The following is a 22,597-nucleotide window of genomic DNA, read 5'->3' on the forward strand; positions in this document are numbered from 1 at the left end:
ACTTTATGTATGTGCTTCTGGACTCAAGGCTGGAGGCATGGACTGGGCAGGTGACAAGAGAACACAGACTGTCCCATGCTTGCAGATGACCCTATGGGTGTGGAATTGGGACCTCAATGTTCCTTTGAAGTATAGGAAAAATAGATTTTGCACTTGAAAAGACTGAGCATGGTTCTGAAGCCTCAAATATCCATGGGCACCTAACTGAGGACAAGACACTCTGCCAGTCATAGAAACACAAAGAGGCAGCGATCTCGGCTGTTTGTTAAAGGGCTCACCACCCATTCATGCAGCACATACTTCCTGAGCACCTACTATGTGCAAGTCCCGAACTCGATTCCAGGGGTGTGAAAAGAAGTCACCGTCTAGCAAGGAAGACAGATGTATAAGTAGATGACTAGTGGAGTGTTAAAAGTGTGAGATTAAAGTACATTATGCAGAATGTTACCTAAGGCAAGGAAAACCTGAGTAATCTTGGGAAGACAGGAGAAGACTTGCGGCCAAAGCCACAAGGTAATGATGGTGCCAGTGGGTTCCAGGCCACACTCCGGGGGATGCCACCACACACACTCTGTCTCAGGCCTGCCCTTTTCTCTCCGTGTGTGCTGCTACTGCCCTGTCCCCAGACATCATTATTTCTTTCTTACCTGAATGACTGCAGTATCCTCTCATTGCCTGCATCACTCTGTGTCTTCTAATACACTGGCCACACAGAAGTCATGTGATTTATTTTAGGACACACATCTGAATCTTATCATGTCCCTGCTGAAAACTTTTCAAAGGCATCTGAGACCCGTGGGGTATTTAATAACAGAGAATGATGAAGATGATGATACAGAGAGTAAACTTACATAGAACTTCTTACGTGCCAGGGGTTCATCCACCTGGCTTTGCACATATGTACAATCAGTCCTCATTATTTGCGGATTCCATATTGGTGAATTTATCTACTGGCTAAAATTTATTTGTAACTCCCAAATTAACATGTGCTGTGCTTTGGGGGTCATTTCTGGACATGTGCAGTGGTGACAAATTTGAACGGTCTGAGGGGCACATTTCTCACTGAGCTCAAGCAAGGTAATCCTCAGCCTTCTTGTTTCAGCCCCGTGTTGTGAATCTTTCAGTGCGAAGACTTAGATGCGTCATGCCGAATGGTGCACATTTTAGAATTGGATCCCCAAAACAACAGAAGTAAAAATTAAATAACAGAATTCTACTCAAACCTGCATGAGTCAGAAAGAAGTAAACTTTGGGGACTGCTCTGTCTACTGGCTTTAATGTTTCAGGTAATAAGAACTGTGGTAAAAGACCGAGAAATAGAAAACTTAACAGAAAGTGCAAAGAACAGACTTTTCCCCCAATGCATAAAAAAGAGAACAGCTCACCTGCTGTGGAGATTGTCCATTAGATTTCTCTAGAAGTTTAGCTTCTCTCCCTGCAACCAAAAAAAAAAAAAAAAAAAGTGAAAACGGAGGTCTGCAAGTTGCCTCCTTCTCCTGGCCAAGTTGTATCTCGAAAGTTTCCTGATGGGCGCCAGGCAGGGATGTAGGGGAATGGAGTTCCTGGCCACAAAAACTTTGAAATTTGCCAGGCCTGAGTTTGCAGCCCAGCAACCGACACTCAATTAACAATCAATTCACAATCGATTAACAATTTACCCACGTGTCAGTGTTTCATCTATAAAATGAGATTGTAGTAAGATTTAAATGGCACATCCTGAAAACTGTTTATCACGTGCTTGGCATGTTGGAATTGCTCAGTAACCAAAAGCTGCTGTTAGTTATTGCTGCTGATAAACATTACATAACAATACACCTCTTCTCTGATGGCTAAAGTTTCAACTAAGCAGAAAAATAATTCAAGGAATTTGCTTCTTGGAGACATATCAAACAATCAAAAGTTTCAGTGATTACATGCTTAATAAAGTTCAATAAAATACTTAATTTAGAAGATAGTTTTGCTCATTATGAAAATCATGATGTACAGAATTTGAGAAAGTAAAGCAAATGTTTAAATTTTTACCAATGTCTCTGTGATTACTAGCATAATTCACTATATACAGAAAAAACTTTTAGAGAAATGCTCTTAGCCCAGTCCCAAGTTAGCGATCTTGATTGTGGTAGTGATCTCAGTGGTGATGTGCACATCCATCAAAATTCATCAAACTGTGCATCTGAAATATGCGTAGTTTATGGTACAGGAACCATACCACAATAAAGGTGTTAAAAAAAAAAAAAGCCTTAAGTGGCTCTGCACTTCTGACCAGTCTTTAACGTCCCCAGCTAAGCATTCAAGGCCCTCTGCAATATGGTACCAACGGCCTTCCCAGGTTATCCCTGAAACTCCTCTAGCCACTCCTATTTCCAGCCAATCTGGGTTTTTCACTGTTTTCTAAACATGCGGAAACATGCCTACGTATACTTTTTCTTGTTCTATGTCTTTCCATGTATTAGTTTCCCCAGTTGGTATGCCTCCGTGTCCACTGGTATTTAACAAAATTCTACTGATCCTTCAAAATTTATTTCACACATCACTTCCTCCATGAATACTTAAAAAAAGAAACAACAATTCCTGCGGGAGGGTATAGCTCAGTGACGGAGTACCTGCTTAGCATGCACGAGTCCTGGGTTCAATTTCTAGGGCCTCCATTAAAAAATAAACCTAATTACCTCCCTGCAAAACAACAACAACAGCAAACAAACAAACAAACAAAGAATTGCTAAAAAAAAAAAAGGACTAAATAAACAAAAAATAATGAAAGGTAATTACTCCATTCTTTTAATTTCTATAGAATCTTTAACCTGTTGGATGGCTCAGGTCACTTTCTGCCTTGGATTATAGAACAGGAATATATTGTTTTGTTGTGCTTTGCAGATAACTGTGTGGTTTTTTGTTTGTTTTGTTTTGTTTTTACAAATTGAAAGTTTGTGGCAACCCTGCATCAAGCGAGCCTATTGGCACGATTTTTCCAAAAGCATTTGCTCACTTTGTGTCTCTCTGTCACGTTTTGGTAATCCTTGCAACATTTCAAACTTTTTTTATTATATTTGTTGTGGTGACCTGTGACCAGTTATCTTTGATCTTACTACTGTGGTTGTTTTGCGGTTCCAGACTGCAGCCATGTGGGACTGCGAACTAAACTGATAAACCGTGTGTGTTCCGGCCATTTCCCCACCTCTATCCCTTTGCTCCAGCCTCCCTATTCCCTGAGACAACAATATTGAAATCAGGCCAATTAGTAACCCTACAGTGGTCCCTGAGTGTTCAAGTGAAAGGGAGAGTCGCATGTCTTTCACTTTACATCAAAAGCTAGAAATGATTAAGCTCAGTGAGAAAGGCATGTTCAAGGCCAAGATTGGCTGAAAGTTTTTTTTTAGCTGAAAGTTCTTGAAGGAAATTACACATGCTACTCCAGTGAACACACGAATGATAAGAAAGCAAAACAGCCTTTTTGCTGATATGGAGACAGTCCTAGCGATCTAGACAGAAGGCAGAAAGAGCCACAACATTCCCTTAAGTGAAAGCTAGTCCAGAGCAGGGCCCCAACTCTCTTCAACTCTGTGGAGGCTGAGAGAGGGGAGGAAGCTGCTGGAGAAAAGTGCGAAGGCAGCGGAAGTCTGTTTACAAGGAAAGAAGCCGTCCCCATAACATCGAAGCGCAAGGTGGAGCAGCAAGTGCTGATGTAGAAGCTGCAGCAAGTTATGCAGAAGATCTAGCTGAGATAATAAATGAAGAAGGCTGCACAACAGATTTTCAGTGTACATAAAACTGCCTTACATTGGAAGAAGATGCCATCTGTGACTTTCATAGCTTGAGAGGAGAAGTCAATGCCTGGCTTTAAAGTTTCAAAGAATAGACTGACTCTCTTGTCAGGGGCTAATGTAGCTGATGGCTTTAAGTTGGAGCCAGTGCTCACTTACTATTCTGAAAATCCTAGGGCCCTAAAAATTATGCCATGTCTACTCTGCCTGTGCTCTATCAGTGGAAAAACAAAGCCTGGATGACAGCACATCTATTTACATGATGGTTTGCTGAATATCTTAAACCCACTGTTGAGACCTACTGCTCAGAAACAAACAAACAAAAAGATTTCTTTCAAAACATTACTGCTCATTGACAATGTACCTCGTCCCCCAAGAGCTCTGATGGAGATGTGCAATCAGATTCTTACGCTGTTTTCTTGTCTGCTTATACAACATCCATTCTGCAGCTTGTGGATCAAAAAGTAGTTTCAATTTTCTAGACTTATTATTTAAGAAATATGTTTCATAAGGCTATAGCTACCATGGATGGTGACTGCTCTGAAGGATCTGGGCACAGTCAACTGAAAACATTCTGGAAAGGATTCACCATTCTAGATGCCATTAAGAACATTTGTGATTCACGAGAAGATGGCAAAATATCAACATACACAGATTCCAACCGTGATAGATGACTTTGAGAGTCTCAAGACATCAACTTCAGTGGAGGAAGTAACTGCAGATGTGGTGGAAACAGCAGGAGAACTAGAATTAGAAGTGGAGCCTGAAGATGTGACTGAACTGCTGCAATTTCATGATAGAACTTTAATGGATGGGGAGCTGCTTCTAATGATGACCACAGAAAGTGATTCCTTAAGATGGAATCTACTCATGGAGATGCTGTGAAGACTGTCAAAATGACAGCAAAGGATTTCAAATATTACTTAAACTTAGTTTATAAAGCAGCAGCAGGCTTTGAGAGGACTGACTCCAATTTTGAAAGACGTTCTACTGTGGGTAAAATACCATCAAACAGCGCTGCATGCAACAGAGAATCATTTGTGAAAGGAAGAGTCAATCAATGTGGCAAACGCCATTGTCTTACTTGAAGAAATTGCCACAGCCTTTAGCAGTCACCACCCTGATCAGTCAGCAGCCATCAACCCTGAGGTAAGACGGTAAAAAGATTATGATTTGCTGAAGGCTCAGTTAGCATTTTTTAGCAATAAAATATTTTTAAGTTAAAGTATGCAGATTTTTAAGACATAACACTACTGCACACTTACAGACTACAGTATAGTGTAAATACAACTTTTATATGCACTGGGAAATCGAAGGTTCATGTAACTAGCGTAACTGAGATAGTTGCTTTACTGTGGTGGTCAGAACTGAACCTACAATATTTCCGAGGTATGCCTACAGTTCATTTATATAACGTTCCCTCCATCAGACTGTAAACTTTTAGTAGAGAGGGGCCATGGCTTCATCATTGTTTATCTACATGTTGTGTCCCCTGACAGTGACTTGTTTACAGATGGCACATTGCATGTCTTCTAAAAATTCATGTTAAAAATATTACTGAAAAGCCAGATGCTTTATACCAATGCACAAAATTATAAAACAATGTACATATTTAATCAAATCTAAGATGCACATGTATTCATTTACCTTTTAATATCTCTGAAATTGGAACACATAATCACTGGCACATCATGATTAAATTAGCTGCATTGTTTTCTATTTTTATGATGTATAAGACAACTAGATGTTACAATTGATGACATCTTATATTCAATGCAGTGTTGGCTCTGGGAGTGCTGGCAGCCACCCTCTTGCTCTCCAGACATCTGAGGAGAGGCCCTAACATGAAACGTAGAGACTGAAACCAATCAACCAACGAACAAAAGAGTGCTTGAAACAAAGAGCAGGGAGAAGAAAACACAAACAAAACAACTGACAGTAATAATCTTCAGTATGTCACTTGCATCCAAAAAGCACAAAACATTCTTTAAGAAGTTAATAATCAGAGAACAACAACAAAAAGTTTTTGGAAATTAAAACAAGACAGCAAAAACGAATATTTCAATACAGAGTCTAGAAGAAAAACATGAGGAAGTCTCACATAAAGTAGCAAAAGAGATAAAGACATAGAAAGGATAAAAAACAAACAAACAAACAAAAAACTCAGAACTAGAGGACAAGTCCAGGAGATCCAATATCTAGTAGGAGTTCCAAAAAGAAAACAAATAGGAGGAGGCGAGGCATTCATCAACCAAATAATCTGAGAAAATTTCACAGAACTGGAGGAATGAGCTTCTAGGTAAAAGCACTCACCAAGGGACTAACACAATAAATAAAAATAGACCCAACGCCAAGACATCACTGTGATATTTCAGAGCTAGGTAAAAGCCAAGATCCCACAGGCTTTTAGAAAGAAAAAACCAGATCACATCCAAAGAGCCAGGGGTCAGAATGGTGTGACTTCTTAAACACATCACACACTATTCTAAACTTGGCCAAAAGACCAATTAAGTGAGAGGGTAGGATAAAGACATTTTCAGATATGAAAGTTCTCAAAAATTTGACTCTTCACACACCTTCCCTTCCTGGGAAGGAGGCTGTTAGAAGATGTAACAAACAAATGAGGTAGTAAACCAAGAGGGGAAGGCAAGGGAAACAGGAAGTGGGGCATTAAACACAGGAGGGAGGCAAAAGTAACCCCCAGGACAATGGTGATGGGACGTCCCAGGATGCCAGCAATGTGCGCAGCCAGGAGGACAGCTCCTTCGGGCTGGAGAAGGGAAAAAGGCTCTGGGTGGTGTTCTTTTTAGAGATGAAATTGATAGACTCACTGACGTGTCCCCAAGAGAAACGTATATATGATAAAGAATTTGGGGTCAAATCGGTGGTAAGGATACAGAATCCTGAACAAATGAAAAAAAAAAAAGAGCCATTTGTTACCTCCAGAGAAAAACCTCTGCAGGAAAGGAAATATTCTCTACCTGGCTTAGCTGTGAGCAGCACTGACATAGAATAAACACAGTTATTCATCCGACTAAAGCTGGAGTGGGGAGGAGTTCTGTGGGGAGTGGGAACATTCCTTGTGTGTGGTGGGGCAGGCGGTGGGAGCTATATCATCTTCTTCCATGTGGAAGATGATGCCTAAAACTGAAAAAAAAAAAAAAAATCAAGAAATGGCAATAGAAACATTCATTCAGAGAAATTGAGGCAAATCACCAAAATAATCGCTAAAGAAATTATTTCCTTTGAGGAAAGAAAAATGTGCTCACAAGTGAGCAGTCAGGGCTTCATCTGAAGATTTGGAAACCAATTTTGTCATAAGAGCAAAGTCATGAGAAAGGGTAAACCAGATGATAGCAAACAGTAACAATGACCCTTCTGAAAAAAGCCAACTCCCGTCCATTTATTTAACCTACATTAACTATTAACACCTAGGACTGGGGGCACTGGCAGATGACCTAGCAGGATGAATGGGACAGAACGTTACAGCCTGGTGAGGTGGGCAAAACATAAACAAATAATTATGATCCAGGGATTTAACAGAGCTTACAGGCAAAGCATTATGCAAATGTGGGGACCAGCAATCAACCTGTCAGAAGCTCTTAGAGCCATGCAGTTCAATATGGTAACTACTAGCCATATGTGGCTATCTAAATTTAAATTACTAAAAATTAAATACATTAAAAGTTCAGTTCTTTGGTTACACCAGCCTGCCACATTTCAAGTGCTCGAAAGCCACATGTGTCTAGTGGCTACCATATTGGACTGTGTAGACACAGAACCATTTTTTCAACACAGAAAGTTCTGTTGGATGATGCTGGTCTGGAGGTTCTTAAATGATTTTTTTTTTTTTTTTTTGCATTTTCAAGTACATTAAACCTCTGAAGGGATCCCACTTCATGGGTCTATTAGTAAGTAGAGCCTTGTTAAGTTTAATATTTAACCAGCTAAGTTATCTGTATATGGAGTGGAAGTTTTACTTCAAGTTTAGTCTTTAATTGGAGCTACCACTGGAGCTGGAAAGAGCTATTTCTTACATGTGCTTACTGTCTGACCACCTACAGGTGCTGAGGGCAAATGTTGGGTGGCCATTAGTCTTCGGGAAAGTACTTTCATGTAGTGGAAAGAGGAGAGCGTTTTGGAGAACTCAGAAACTCCTGAGTCTGAATTTTAGCTCCACTACTTATTTGCTGTGTGGCCTCAAGAAAATCTCTCAACCTCTCTGGGCTTTGTTTTTTCAGATGTGACGTGTATACATAATGCATGAATCAGGACAAGCAGGTGGCAGAAGCACAAAAATGCCACTCTCCTCATTGTTCTTAATTTCCAACATCCACTCAGCCGGCAGGGGAAGAGGGGCCCTCAATGGAGAAGAGGCTCTCCTCACCTCCCCTTTCTTCTCATCACTACCTGGTTTTCTTTTTTTATGTTTAGCTTAATTTTACTTTTTTACTGAAGTGTAGTTGATTTACAATGTTAGTTTCAGGGGTACAGCAAAGCAATTCAGTTATATATATACGCAAACATATTTTCAGATTCTTTTCCATTCTGGGTTATTACAAGAAATTGAGTACAGTTCCCTGTGCTATGCAGTAGGTCCCCTGTTTTCTGGCTTTTGTGAAAGGATCTATCATTGATTAGGAAATTAAGTACCTATAACAGGAAGAGGAATTGGTGTTCAGAGAAGGGCAAAGAGAAGAAGGGAAAAGGGCATTGACATTTACCGAAAGCCCAGTACAGCCCACGTGCAGGTACTGTGTGTCCTTCTATAAATCCTCCCAAGGCCGAGGCGGAGGTGAAGGGCTGGAGGAGAAGAGGTTTGTGAGCGGTGGGAAAGGAAGCCTGGGGACGCCTAACACACAGGAGTGGAGGTGGAGGGGGACTGCGAATGCCATGCTCAGGCTCCACTTGATGAGATTTCCGCTTCATAATAGTAACTGGTGGCAACACGTGGGACTCCCAGTGGGCTGCGAGTCACTGGAGGTGGCCGAGGTGAACTGAGCCGGCCGGTGACTTGCCCACATACAGGTTTTAACTCGGAATTTACGCCATACAGGGGACAGTCCATCTCTGCTGCCTTTAACTTCCATGAGAAGAAAAACAGAGTTTCTTTTCCAAGTGGAGTTAAATTCTAAATATGATTAGCCTGAGTTGGCACCAACACTTGTTGCAAGAATTAACTTTTCCTTGTAATTTGTAAATGCATTCAGGCCTGTTTTCGGGGTTTTCTTTTGTGGATTTCCCCCACCCCCCACCCCCCAAGCAGGGCCAGTATCTGAATAGAAAGAAAAGATCTCCAGCTGGGCTCCTTTCTCCCAACAAGCTTTGCAAGCTTTGCAACATCTTCCTTGGATGCGATTCAGCTGGGGGCCTTCCCCGTGTTCCAAGAGGAATTCCTGCGTCCTCACACAGGGGCCCTTTGTCATCGGAGGTTATGAGAAGTGAACCACTGCTTCACACAAGGAAATATCTTGACCTTGTGTGAAGTAATGATCAAAGAGGAATGCTGCTGAAACCAAGGAAAACAAAACCATGATTTATATCTAGGATCTCCACAGAAAAAAAGATCCCAGTTACTTCAGTAAAGCACAGTCATCTGTGGTACAAAGTGTGAAATTCACTCCTCTGTTGATGGATTTCAAAGTTTAGTCCTTAGTTGGTACAAAGTCTCGGTACTTTTTTAAAGTATTAAAAAGTTTTTTTTTTCCTTTTGCATCTGCTCTGCTCACAAATATCTCCAATCTTTTCCAAATGCTTAAAGAACTTCATTTCATTAGAAATGTTTGTATGGGTACATATTTATATATAATACACATATATAAAAATAGATATAATTATACACACACATGCACATATACATATAAGCACATAAATTTGGGGAAAAGGGTGGAAAAAAATCAGCTGGAAACATAGCAACCTAACCTTGTGTTAGGTGTTCAGTTTTTCCCCAGGATTTGTTTAAGCTTATGTCCACCTGCACACCAATTTCACACAACATATAGATAGCTTCATGTCCTGCTTTTTTCTCCCTTGACATTATGTTTCTAGCCTTTTCCATGACAATCCATAATGCCTGTAATGATTGTTTTAAAATGGCTACAAATTATTCCAATTAATTATGCCAGTTAATTAACCATTTCTCTCTGTTGCTTAACACTTTTGGCACTTTCCAATTTTAGTAAAGTCATCCTCCTTGCAGTTTCCAAGTTCAAAGTCTATGGTTCGAACTATAAATTTTACATACTTGTAACGTGTGACGTGATTTTGATTTTCCTTGCTTTTCTGTTTCTTAATTTTCCTCTGATAATGAAGTAAAGATGATTTATGGGCCCAATAGTTGGAGGCAGCCAGGAGGCTGTTTCTCCAACACAAGCCAGGAAATGCTGGATCCACAAGGCATCACTGCTCTTCAGATTCAGAGTTCATCCAGGCACAAGAGCAAGAAAAACCTGCCCAGCAATCACCTACCCAGGCAGAGACCCTGTTTTCCCAAGAGACACCAACAGACGCCAGGGAATCAGATCTGAATTCTTAACTTCTGTTAAGTTCATCTCTTTTCTCTGTCTTTGCAGCACAAGATCTTCCCAGGCGGAGGCCACAAGGTGCGTCCCTCTTACCAGCAGGGGCCCCAGGAGAAATGGCTGGCAATCCTCCTGGAAATATGGAGGTGCTCCAGTGTCCACTGGCTATTACCTTTTCTATTTATAAAGTCCTATTCTGCCTCAGTGTTTCCTCACATATGGGCGTAAGAGATTTGTGTCAGATCTGCATGCTGTCTCTCACACATTCATTTACCAAGGGCAGGTGAGGGGGAACGAAACGGGAGGCAGAGCCCAGTGGCCAAGTCACCGCAGCTGAGGGGCTACTGGGTGCTCCGGGAGGGTATGGCCACAGGACCCTCGACTGGGCCTAGGCAGGCAGTGTAGCCACATACACCAGATGTTCAAAACCAAACTCGGGCTCTGGATCAGATGCATGAGTGTGTATACGTGTGAGTGTAAGAGTGCGTGTGTGTGTGTGGTGGCGGTGGTGGGAGTGATGGTGTCTGACACTTCAGCATCCATTCCGTGTTTGGTACTTTACACTCATTGCTTCATTTTCTTCCAGCAACCCTGTGAAATAAGCATCATTGGTTCCATCTTATGAATATGGAGTTCGGTTTAGCAAGCATCGCCGACTCACATAAGGTTACACCACTAGTAAACAGTGGAGCCAGGATTCATAGGTCAAGCTCTTTCATTCACACCACGGAGTCTTCAAAATGATAGGATTTATGTCCTCAAGCCTATCACTGTGGGCACAGCAGGAAACATGGGGATATGGGTTACAGGCAGTCAGCTAACCTGGGCTCCCCATTCCTGAGGGGCCTCAATGCAGACTCTGGACAAGTATCTCCAAATATACGCCCAGAGCTACACAGACAGGACTGAAAATAGACAATGTTCATTACACAGCTTTGAACTTCAGCCCCATGTTTCCATGTTTCCATAATAAATCTCCTGCAGTTCCCTATGAACTAAGACTTTATCTTGAGAATAGGAAAATTTTATCCCCTTTATGCATGTGGGCAATATTGCAAATCTGTATGTGTAAGCATTTAAAATATTCTTCAATTTTTATAATCCCATTTTGTCACTGACTTTTTTTTAATACACTGAGAGCCTTGAAAACAAGAGCAAAAACGTTATCCAGGACTCGTTCAACCTCTGAGTGACCTTGATCTGACGTTAGGGTCGTTCTAGAAAAAACAGGCTGTATATTCACCATCAGTCCAATGTAAAAAGAAATATTAGGAACAGATTTCTGTGCAGCTACTTCAAGGGAGATTTTCAGGGGCGGGGGTCAACTCTCACATCGCTCTTGTAGACTGCACTATTTCTGATTCCTTAAGTATCTGCACCTTCAGAACTGTAAGAGCTGTTATTCTCTGGATCACATACTTGGTATTGGCACAGGTAAGCCATCGGTCACAGTAGCTGTTATTATGATGCTACTGGTCCTCCAGCTCCTGGGCCTGTCCTTCCTCGTGTGAGCAGGCAAGGCCCTGCTGCCAAAAGCCCATCACTCTCTGCCCCTGGCTGGCCAGCCACACCACGACGGACTGAGGCTACAGGTATTAAAACAGGGACTAGAACATGTCAGTTAAGTTGGCCCTAGCTCAGTCTCTCCCATTCTACAGTGAGATCTGTGAACATCCTGGTTAAATTATTCATTTTAGTACAGACAGCGAGGACAAATAAATGGCTATGAAACTGCTGTGAGAAAAGGTTAAACTTGGAATTGCAGCAATTTGGGGTGGGAAGGCCCTGAGAAAATATAACTCTAGCTCACGTGTACTACCGACTGGGAACTGAAACCCTGAGAAGCTAAGGGACCGCCAGTATTACTTTTGCTAAACCATGCTGCTGTCCTGGTGGAGGGTCTAGAGTGGGGGTCAGGCTACTTTTGTGTATGTGTGTGTGTGTGTGTGTGTGTGTTTGTGTGTGTTTGTGTGTGTGTGTGTGTGTGTGTGTGTGTGTGTGTGTGTAATAAAGCCTGACTGGCAGACAGCTCTCCCTAGTCGTTACGAGTTGTCTACGACTGCTTTCGGGTCAGAGCAGCACTTAGTTGCAACAGACGTCGCATAACCCACAAAGCCTGAAATATTTACTCTCTGGCCCGGGCTAGATTAGGGGTGCCGGTTCTGAATCTCACAGTACAGGCTGTATCTCGCACAGAAGAGTCTGAATTTTTTCACAATTGCATCCTCAGTGTGTAGAAGAGCGCTTGACATATAATAGGCATTTGACTGATTTTAGGTGAGTAAAGGAAAGACTTTTCACCCACTTCTAGGCTGTTCTGTGCTAGAATGTAAACATAAGGAAACTGCCCAGTGTTCAGCCCAGGGCCAGGTATGCAGTGGGTGCTCAGTAAATATCTGTTAACCAACTGACCCTGATACTACTAGATCCAGGGCAGTGGGGTCGGATTAAAGGAAGCAGAATTCAAGGAATGGCTTCAAGGTTCAGGAGACACCTCAACTGTGGCCACACTAGAGTGGAGTCCTGGGACCTTCCTGGATGTCCACATGGGTTCTTGTGACCTAAATTCCTGGGTTTCATGATGTTATATCATCAGTGTGTGCACTCATCCTCTAGAAAAAGCATTAGCCATCTGGTCAGCTCAGACTGCAGTCAATGACCTTGGATTTAAATTGCATGTTTCTTGGAGCAGTGATTTTCAAAAGTTAAAAAAAAAAAAAAAGATGGCTACTCTGTATGGACTACCTATTTCATCTTGCTTCCTTAAATGCCACTGACACACACACACACACACACACACACACACACACACACCACTGATTCCCTTCCAACCAACAACAAAATCCTGAGAGACCAAAAACTTGGTCAGGATTTCTTCTCAGCATCGTTTCTGGTAAGTTAGGAAGAATGGACATCCCAAGAAAATAAAGAACCTGACATTCATAATAGCAATACTAGAAAAAAAAAAAGCTGCCTAATAACCACCAGGAAAATGTGTACTCTAAGTATTTTCCCCCCATTCCTTGGCAATCCACTGACTTATCTAAGGGAACCAACAACTCTGCAGACAAGGTCTGTCTCCATTAAGATGCCTGTTCAAACCTGAGTTAAATACATCTCGCACAGTTATTATTTTTATTTCTCCCACTGAAGCATTCTTAATCCAAGGTAAGCAATTTTCCAGGAAATATTGGAAGGATCCCAAGAGGCTGTTTTCTCTTTCCTTCATTTTTTTCATTAACAAACACTAGACGTCCCTAAGAGCAAGGTGGGAAGGATGGCGGTTCTCAGAATTTTGCATATTAAAGTTTGCTCAAAGAAAAAAAAAAAGTTTGGTTAAAGAAAAGCTAAAATCAACAGAACAGCCCCACCTTCCATAGTGTGGAGGGCAATGCGGAAACCCAGTTTGTGGAAACAGTCCAAAACCAATTAAAGTAGATTTAAGGAACGGAGCATATAAAAATATGCGTGACAATCTACAGATTTCTAGAATATTTCTAGAAAGAAGTACGGGGTAGAGGTAAAACAAAACCAGAAACTGATAAGCTCTTGACCTACCTTTAATTTTCTTCACTAAGTAAACATGAGACTGGCTTAGATTCCCAAATTTTCAGTCCTTAATATTTTCTTAGGCTGATATACTAACACATAAAATGCATTGACTCACTGTCTTTGGAGGAGGCCCAGAATCCTACTGCTTTCCAGAGATAGCTGGAAAAAGATCTTACAATCTTCATTAGCAAAAAAAGGTACATGTAAGCATGGCAACAAAGTCCATGAGGATACACCTATCTGTTTTGGGGTAGTTTAAAGATTTCTTGACAGTATTCTCTCTTGCTGGTGGACTAATGCAGAAAATTTAACACCAGAAGAAGCTGGCATTCTTTTTTGGCTTCTCTTTTTAAACAACAGGATAAAAAGCTGTGTTCCTATTTCAGCTATGTTCAAAGTGGTGCCAATGCTTTGGGGAAAGACATGGATTTTGCTTGGCAGTTCCGGCAGGTGCAAAATTTGTAGACCAATTATACCCCACAGGAAGTGGTGTGCTGGCAACACTTAATAACTGGTTCTACAGAGAAAAAAAAAGTTTATATTATAAATAAAGCATGTGTAGCACATAGTTTATAAATTATAATAAGAAATCCAGTATCTCCTTTTTATAATGAGTTCCACAGGGATAATTGATTTTCACAGAATGCTTTAACTGAGTTTTGCTAGATTCTTTTATCTGTAGTCAACCTATGGTTGCAGCTGCCAAGTAGGTATAGACTCGATGTGACTGTTAGTTGGTATTTTCACTCTAAGTTAGTAAGTTAGACGAAAGTGAAACAAGGAACACAGATCTGGAAATTTCACTTGGTTGCTAACAACTTGAGCAAGTTCTTTGCATAATCAGACAACAGTTTTTTAATAGTGGAAGAAAACTTTCTCCAGGGACTTTTTGTGTGTTATCTTCCTGTAACAGCTACAGACGCAGCAAACTTCTCAGTTTAATTTGCATCAATATTTTCTTCATCACATTCTGAAGTGTCCTCAAGCAACAAGCATTAAATTGAGCCCGGGGTTTATAGCATTTGCCGCTTTCCATGGTGTAAATGCTCCTGTCATGGCGGATTTCAAGTTAGCAAAGTCAGGTCCCTGAACACAAAGCTGGAAAGAGATGTACGGTTTCACACCATTAGACACGTTCCTCCCACACAGATACGATGGATGTAAATGCCCTCAAGAACACAGGAAACAGTGAAATAATTAGGAAGTGGTGAGTTTTGAGTACTTATTAACTTTGTCTTTACTTTGATTATACTTTAATAGAATTTCACTTTTCGTATCACCGCAGTACATTTCTGAAATTCCAGAATTCCGCAGCCAGTCCTGGCCGCTGCAGCGCAAGGTTTCAGGGTTCTGAGCCTGAAGGGCAAATGCATTTCTCTGACGATTTTCTTTTAGCCACACACCACTAACCTCCAATTAACAGGGGCCCGAAGGCCCAGCTTCCCCTGCTGGGAGTTAATCAGTCTCAGGGGTGGGAGGTCTGGCGTTAAGCTCCCGGTAGGGGAGGGAGCCAAGAACTTCCACACAGTCCCGGGACTTTGAGGCAGCGCTCGGTTTCCTCATCTGAAGAGTGGGGATAATGCCGTGCCCAGGACGGTTGTAGGATTAGAGATATGGCACACAGGGGTCCTAAGGTAATGCCTCAAATACAACTAGGTGTTTATCCTCAAGATGCTGGCAGAAGCGCTGTAAAATAGTCCTTTACTGGACACCCACGGATCAGTCATGGGAGCTGCTTCCTCTCTAACAGCCAAGCACTTTTCAAATGTACCTGAAAGATGAGTGAGTTTAAGAACAAGCCCGGTCACAATCAGGTTTCTTGAGTACATGCCAGATTGTTACCTGGCTCCCCCAAATCAGTATTTCATCTCCTCTCAGGAAATGCAAAAAAGAAGAAGAAGAAGAAGAAAAAAAAAACAGGGAAAAAAAAGTGAAGGGAAACTTATAATTGGGGAGATTTATCACAGACCCAAAGAGTAACTTCCAATCATAAGTATTTTATGTCAAAATCATGGGCTAGCAGTTGTCTTCTGTGAAATCTGCACAGAGAACAGTCATTTAGGGGCACATCCTATTTAGATGAATGATAGAGTCTTTTTAAAGAATGTTTGATAATTTTTAAAAAATGCTGCCCTGAAACATCTGTTATTACTCTTGAGATTCCAAGCCTCTTTAGATCATTTCTTTACTGTTTTTTTTAAAAGCAGATATTTTTAAAAATGCAAAAAAGACTTACATTATTTTTTTAATATGCAGAATGGTAGTAAAAAATACCTATGTTACAAGCTTGTGTTAAATGAACTAGAGGCTTTGGTCCATGGAGAGTGTCCAGCACACAGCCTGGGGCACACACGTATACAGCATACTGCATTCCTCCCTCCTTTCAAATCAACTCCAGGTTCACTGCGGAGGGGCAGAGGTGAAGAGGCTGACTCACTCCTGTCTTCTAAATGGGAAGGTAGACAGGATGAACGGGTCCCCCATTTCACCCTCCAGAATACAGTGTTTTCTTCCAAGAATAAAAAGAACTCACTTATAGTTATTAGTCAGATCAAATCTCAAGGAAGTCAGAGAGTCTAAGACCTCACTTGTCCTTTTATTTTATAAACATGTATAAATGCGTTTCTTTATTCTGAATTTCGGGGGCACCAAGGATTAACTGTCAAGCCATGGGCAATTTCAGAAAAAAAAACAAGCATTTCAAGCACAGAAGGGATACTAGAGAGACTGACTGGGAGTCAGCCTAACCTTAAGCTATAAGATAATTATAGCATCAGTAATACAGGATCATATGTTAAAGGAAAAGATACAAAGGATACTTAGGACTGAGCCACTGGGACTCCTGGTGTGATTTAGGCCATTGGGCTCCCAGATGGGGTGCTTGTGCCTCTGCAAATTACTGAGATAAAACGTTGAGGATTGGGAGAAAACCATTACAGCTCCTACATCCTTAAACACAGCCCTCATCCTTAGAAAACAACTATTCAGTGTGTAACATTTTTTATAAAATATGAGTAGAGCTGTGTGTGTATATTACACAAACATACTCATAAATATATAATTCATGGCAATTTTTTTACTGATAGGCTGCATAATCCAAACATTTTTCGGAAAACACGATTTAGATCAGGACTTCTCCAACTTGAATGTGCTCAAGAATCTCCTGGGCATCTTGTTACTATGCAGATTCTGAATCTACAGGTTTAGAGCTGGTCCCAAATTCTGTCTTTTCAACAAGCACTCCAGCTCCCCCTCTGGCCCCCCCAGTACCATGTGCGCCCTTAATCAGAGATCTTGTCACAAGGACCGAGTCCATACTCAGAGACTTTCTTTGGAGAAACGAGTAAAGGACGAATAAAAAGAAAAGGATTGGGTTCCAACTACTTGATTATGTATACTGCTACCAATAATTTTAAGAAGACATTTTGTATAAAACAATTACAGGTGACAAGGTTTGTCATAACAACGACAATATTTTGGTCTTAGTCACTGAGGTATGTGAGATTTTGATTCAGTTGTAAAATGAACTCAGCTGAGATCGTCAAGTCTCATTCTGATGAATAGTTATTAGAAAGCAAAAGGAACAAACTTTATTGTGCTCATATATTTAAATTTTAATCTTTTACAATCTTTCAACTAGCCCTATATTTGGTATTAAAGCATTTTACCTATGTTTAAGAGAATTTTTTTTTTTGACTACTGTTTCCATTTCACAATTGCACATAATATTTTTCAAACTGGGACTAGTGACCCATTAGTGGACTGTTAGCATAATTTAGTGGATAATCATCAGTACTAAAAAAGCAGAATATATCAGAATGTACTGCTTGCACTAGTGTACAATACAAGGTGAGTACAGTGTGGCAAACTGTATTTTCTACAGATGGTCAGAATAATACCTCCCATTCTACATATTCTTGCAACATGACCTTGACACTTGGTCCACTGAGTAGTAGAGTCTTTGCCTCCTCCCCATAAACACGGGTGGAACTTTGTGACTGCCTCAGCCAACTGAATATGGCAAAAGTGACACTATGTCTTCTGAGGTTGCATCATAAAAATGCCATACCCTTCTACCTTCTCCTAGGATGCGTGCCCTGGAAACCAAGCAGTCCCTGCAGAGGACCCTGGCCCACAGCACTGGCTGAGCTTCCAACTGAGAGCTGGCAACAAACTGCCCACACCGTGAACCATCTCGAGAAAGGGTTCCCCGTTCCCTGGTGATCTGCCTCAGGTAACACTACGTGGAGCAGAGACCAGATGTTCCCAACTGAGTCCTGCCTGACTTGCAGATTTATGAGCACTTTGTGGTTTTGTTTAAAAAGCCGCCAAGTTTTGTGGTGTTTTGTTATGCAGCAATACAAACCAAGATGTATCATTTCATAAATTTTGTTTCATGTATGCCTGTATGTGTGTGCTTACAGTGTTGATGTAAAATGCTTTTTTTTAAATGGTGGATCTCAAAGTAATGGGACAAGGAAGATCACAGAATGAAAAGATTTCATAAGTGCCAGTATTTCTAGATCTAGTGAATGCTACTTTAACCACTAGATATAATCCTAAAATAAATTCAGATCTCTTGAGTCAGAAACATTCCACTTAATAGGATATGCTGACTATTAGCTGCTAAATATACCTTTTTTGATTACCAAGTTCTCAGCTCTGAAGGTTGCTCAGTGGACTGTCTCTTCTCCCCATCTTTTATGGCCCTTAAGTACAGGCCATCACATTTTCCTCAAGCATTTACTCCTCAGTCAGCTCCAAATGGCTTCTGGCCCTACCCCTAGACCAAAAGACTTTTCCACAAAGATCACCTGTGACCTCAGTCACCCAATCGAAGGACTTGTGCTCAGTCCTCAAACTCAGTTATGAACTCAATGTTTGTGTCCCTTCAAAATTCCCATGTTGAAGCTTTGGAGATGGAGCTTCTAAAGAAGTAACTGAGGTTAAAGGAGGTGAAGGGTAGGGCCCTGATCTGATAGGATTAGTGGTCTTATAAGAAGTGACAGCAGAGAGAGCTCTCTCTTCCCCTCTCTGTCTTCAGCTTCCTGTCCATGTACACGCACAGAGGAAAGGCCACAGGAGAACAGAGCAACAAAATAGCCATCTGTGAGCCAGGAGCAGGGCTCTCACCACAAATTGAACCCTGCCTGGGACCTTTGATCTTGGACTTCCCAGTCTCTGGAACTGTGAGAAAACACATTTCCATTTTTCTAAGCCACCCAGTCTCTGATATTTTGTTACACAGCCCGCTCTGACCAATACTACCTCCCTAAACCCTTTCAGCAACTGGGAGCAGCTGCGTAGAGCAGGTCTGGGGATTAGACTTAATTTTCGAATCAGGTGCCAACACTGAGCAGCTTATGGTGAGCACAGGAGCTTGCCTGACCTCTCAGAGTCCCTGGATCTCTGTTGTCAAGTGAAAATGAGACCCACTTCAAAGCGTTGTATTAGACATCAGTGGTTTTCTGGGAAAGGCAGATACTGCCCCATGGGGGACACTTGGAAAAGTGGAAGGGACATCTGAAAATGTAAAAGGGGATTTATATTTTAGTGTCTTAATGACAAGAGGACACTCACAGCAGTTAATGCTTATGTGCTAACCAAACTGTAGCGCACTGGCTTGTCCAGCAAAACCAAGAATTTCCTTGCTTAAAATGCCAGCTGCACCTCCCTGAGGGAACAGCAAAAAAAATTATAAAGTATCTGTCTGACAGGTAATAGATGTGACTATTCACTTTCTTGATATTATCAGTAGTTGATAAAATAGTTTCTCTCACTTGTGAAAATTCCTAAGGCATTGTATAAATGGAACATAGTCTTATAGTTTAATCATTCATGTCATATCTCCCTCTCAGTAGAGTGGCAGGGAAAAGAGAGGGGATTTTAAACTGTGTAGAACCTGTAATAGTGTCATGGACAAAGTAGAAACTCAAAAAAGTTTGTCAAGTTAGCCTAGAATGACTGCTAAACTAATACACTAGGAAGTGAGAGATGAAAAAAAATATGTTCACAGGGGAATCTGTTTTCCTTTTAAAATTTTTTAAATTTTATGTTGGAATCCTGTAATTAATTCAATGTAATTAGTTAGAATGAATACTCACATGCTTTTGGACCTGTGTATTATTTGTTGATAAATACCATCTTTATTTAAATAAGTGTTGGTAGAGCATCAGCTGAAGACAGTAGATTGAATACGCTTATCAGTCTTGGCCTCCTCTTGAATCTTATTGAAACTGAAGTCATTACGTATGTATACATATATACATATACATACATATGTATCTTTTTAATAGTAGAACCAGGAGAGGTGACAATAACAGCACCTTTGAACCTAGAAGCAGGTGGATGGGTGACCCCTCAGTGGACCTGGGAAGGCTGACCCAGAAGCTGGAAGTGGGGATGGATGAGTCCCACCAGTTTTCATGGCAGGGGCCTCAAAAGGCTCCAGGACTGGAAGAACTGTGTTTAAGAAACAGTTGACACCCCACCCCTCCTTCTCCTATGCAAGCAGCCGGGTGACGGCACCTCCTCCACTTCAGCAGAAGCCTGGAAGTTTATCCTGTGGTGACGGCAAAACACAGGGTCTCTGAATTGGGGATGTCCAGGCAATATTCAGGGTGGGTACCATAAAAAGACAGGAGGATTAATATGCACGCAGCATACGCGTAGTCCTCCAGTCTACTTCCCACCCTCCATCTCCCAAACACTGGCAGCCAGGCTCTTACTCTCCAGGCAAGAATTCGCAGGAGTTTTCTTCGGGGATCTGGCCAGCACATGAGAAAAGCCCAAAGACACTGATGTTAGAAGTTAGAACTGCCTCAGCCAGATCACTACATCAATGGCACCGTTAATAAGTGCAACCTTCCTTCACATTCATGTTCAGAACTTCAGTTTTTGGTCCCTTTCTCTTATATATGAGAACACCAATGATTATCAAATAGCTAAGGAAAACCACAAAAACAATATGGAGGGGATCAGAAACTATGGAGTAAAAAGAAATTTTCAAAAATTATTATCAAAAAACTCACAGAGACAAGAGAAATACATTGTCTTATGAAGCAAGAAAATGATACCACTTAAAAAAGAGCATTTGGAGAACAAAAAAGGCCTCTTAGACATTAAAGACACAACAGCATAAATAATAACTTCAGTTGAAGGAATCTAAGTTAAAATGGAAGAAACCAGAGTGAAAAGACAAAGAAATAGGTAATAGGAGAGAAAGAGTAAGAAAAGCAGATAAATAATCCAGGAATTCCAGGAGATCTAGAAAGTAAAACAAAACACCCACAGGAGAAGAAAACATCAGCAAAATAATTCAAGAAAATCCCCCAAAACTGGAGGGTAGATTTTCTAGATTTAAAGGATCCACTAAGCATCCAGTACAATAGATTTAAAAAAAAAAACAAAACCCCACACTGAGGTATACCATTGTGAAATTTCTCAACATATTCAACCAACTTTCAGAGAAGAAAATACAATTATATATAAAGGACTAGGTATTGAAATGGTGGTTGGAATACTTCTGGAATTAGAATACTTCTCAACATCCCACGAATGAGGAAATAATGGAGCAATGTTTTCAAAATTCTGAAGAAGAAAAAATTTGTGTGAGAATTAGTTCCAACATAGAACTTTCTATGCAATCATGCCATCAATCAAGCGGGAGGTAGGATACAGACATTTTCAGACAGGCAAGTTCTTACGTAAGTTTTAAACTACATATGCTTTTTCTTAGGAAGCTACCGTAGGATGAGCTCCATGAAAATGAGGGGATAAAAGAAGAAGAAGGAAAAAAAGACATGAAGTCTAGGAAATAGGAGCTCCAACGCATCAGAGAAGGGATGGGACTCTGTGGATGGTAATGACAGGAGATCTCAGTGTAACCAGACAGAGGGGACAACCAGTCCAGATGAGCAGGTCAGCAGTCTCAGAGAGACTTCTTCAGAAGCAGGAAATTGACATAACTGATATAACACCTAATATGAAACAGACAGAATCATGGAACATCTTCAGAGAACATGTAGACAACTGGCAAATATTTCAGTATTGAATGAATGTTAAGTACATAAAATACACACACACACACACACACAACCAAATAGACAAAATAAATAAACAAGTAAAAAGAAAATATTACCTCCATGGAAAAGTTGTGCTGATAAGAAAATACTAGTTTAGCATGTGCCCCATTTCTGAATAGCATATATAGTCATAATAATATCAACTTCCAATTTTTCTAATCAAAACTGAGATACAACTGTATTGTGAGAGCAGTTGGCTGTACGCGGTGTTGACCAGGAGAATAAAGATCTAAGTCCTCATATCTGTAGGGGAAAGTCGATGTAGAATGCTTCAAACTGAAAAAAATCAGGAGGTGGCAATACTTACTTGTCATTAAGGTACACGGAGGTAAAGACCAGGCAGAGGTGAAAGAGGTTTTTCTGGGGACAGGAAAACGAGGACCCTGTTCTTAAGAAACTTTTAGAACTAGCAGGTCCTTTAACTGTACCCTGCTATATATATAACTTTGATGAAAAAAATTTTTTAAATCCTTTAAATTGCAATAGTATATAGAGAGCCAACATGGGACTACTTTTTCAAAATAACATTTTGGTAAATAATATTTGAGGTGTTGCCTTTTTCATAAATTGAGAGGCGTAGCCTAAGTGACTTCCAAGGTCCCGTGACCTCTACTTGTGTGTTTTTTGTACCTCTTTGTATGTGTGTCTGGACCTGTGAACACAAACACACAGTGATCCG

The 22,597-nt window shown here is 40.9% G+C and overlaps 1 protein-coding gene across 3 annotated transcripts in view; it reads right to left on the reverse strand.

Moving 5' to 3' along the window:
* PGCKA1 (PDCD10 and GCKIII kinases associated 1) overlaps positions 1-22,597 on the reverse strand; it is a 72,312-nt gene that overhangs the window by 14,191 nt on the left and 35,524 nt on the right. For 2 of the 3 annotated variants that reach the window (XM_074349405.1, XM_010962695.3), the window contains exon 2: positions 1,386-1,435. The gene's annotated coding sequence lies outside the window, so the exon portion shown is untranslated. Of the gene's footprint in view, positions 1-1,385; positions 1,436-6,742; positions 6,871-22,597 lie in introns of those variants that run through there. The other variant, XM_045522394.2, reaches the window with a different exon arrangement.

The sequence above is a fragment of the Camelus bactrianus genome, chromosome 2 (genome assembly GCF_048773025.1).
Source record: "Camelus bactrianus isolate YW-2024 breed Bactrian camel chromosome 2, ASM4877302v1, whole genome shotgun sequence".
NCBI lineage: Eukaryota > Metazoa > Chordata > Mammalia > Artiodactyla > Camelidae > Camelus > Camelus bactrianus.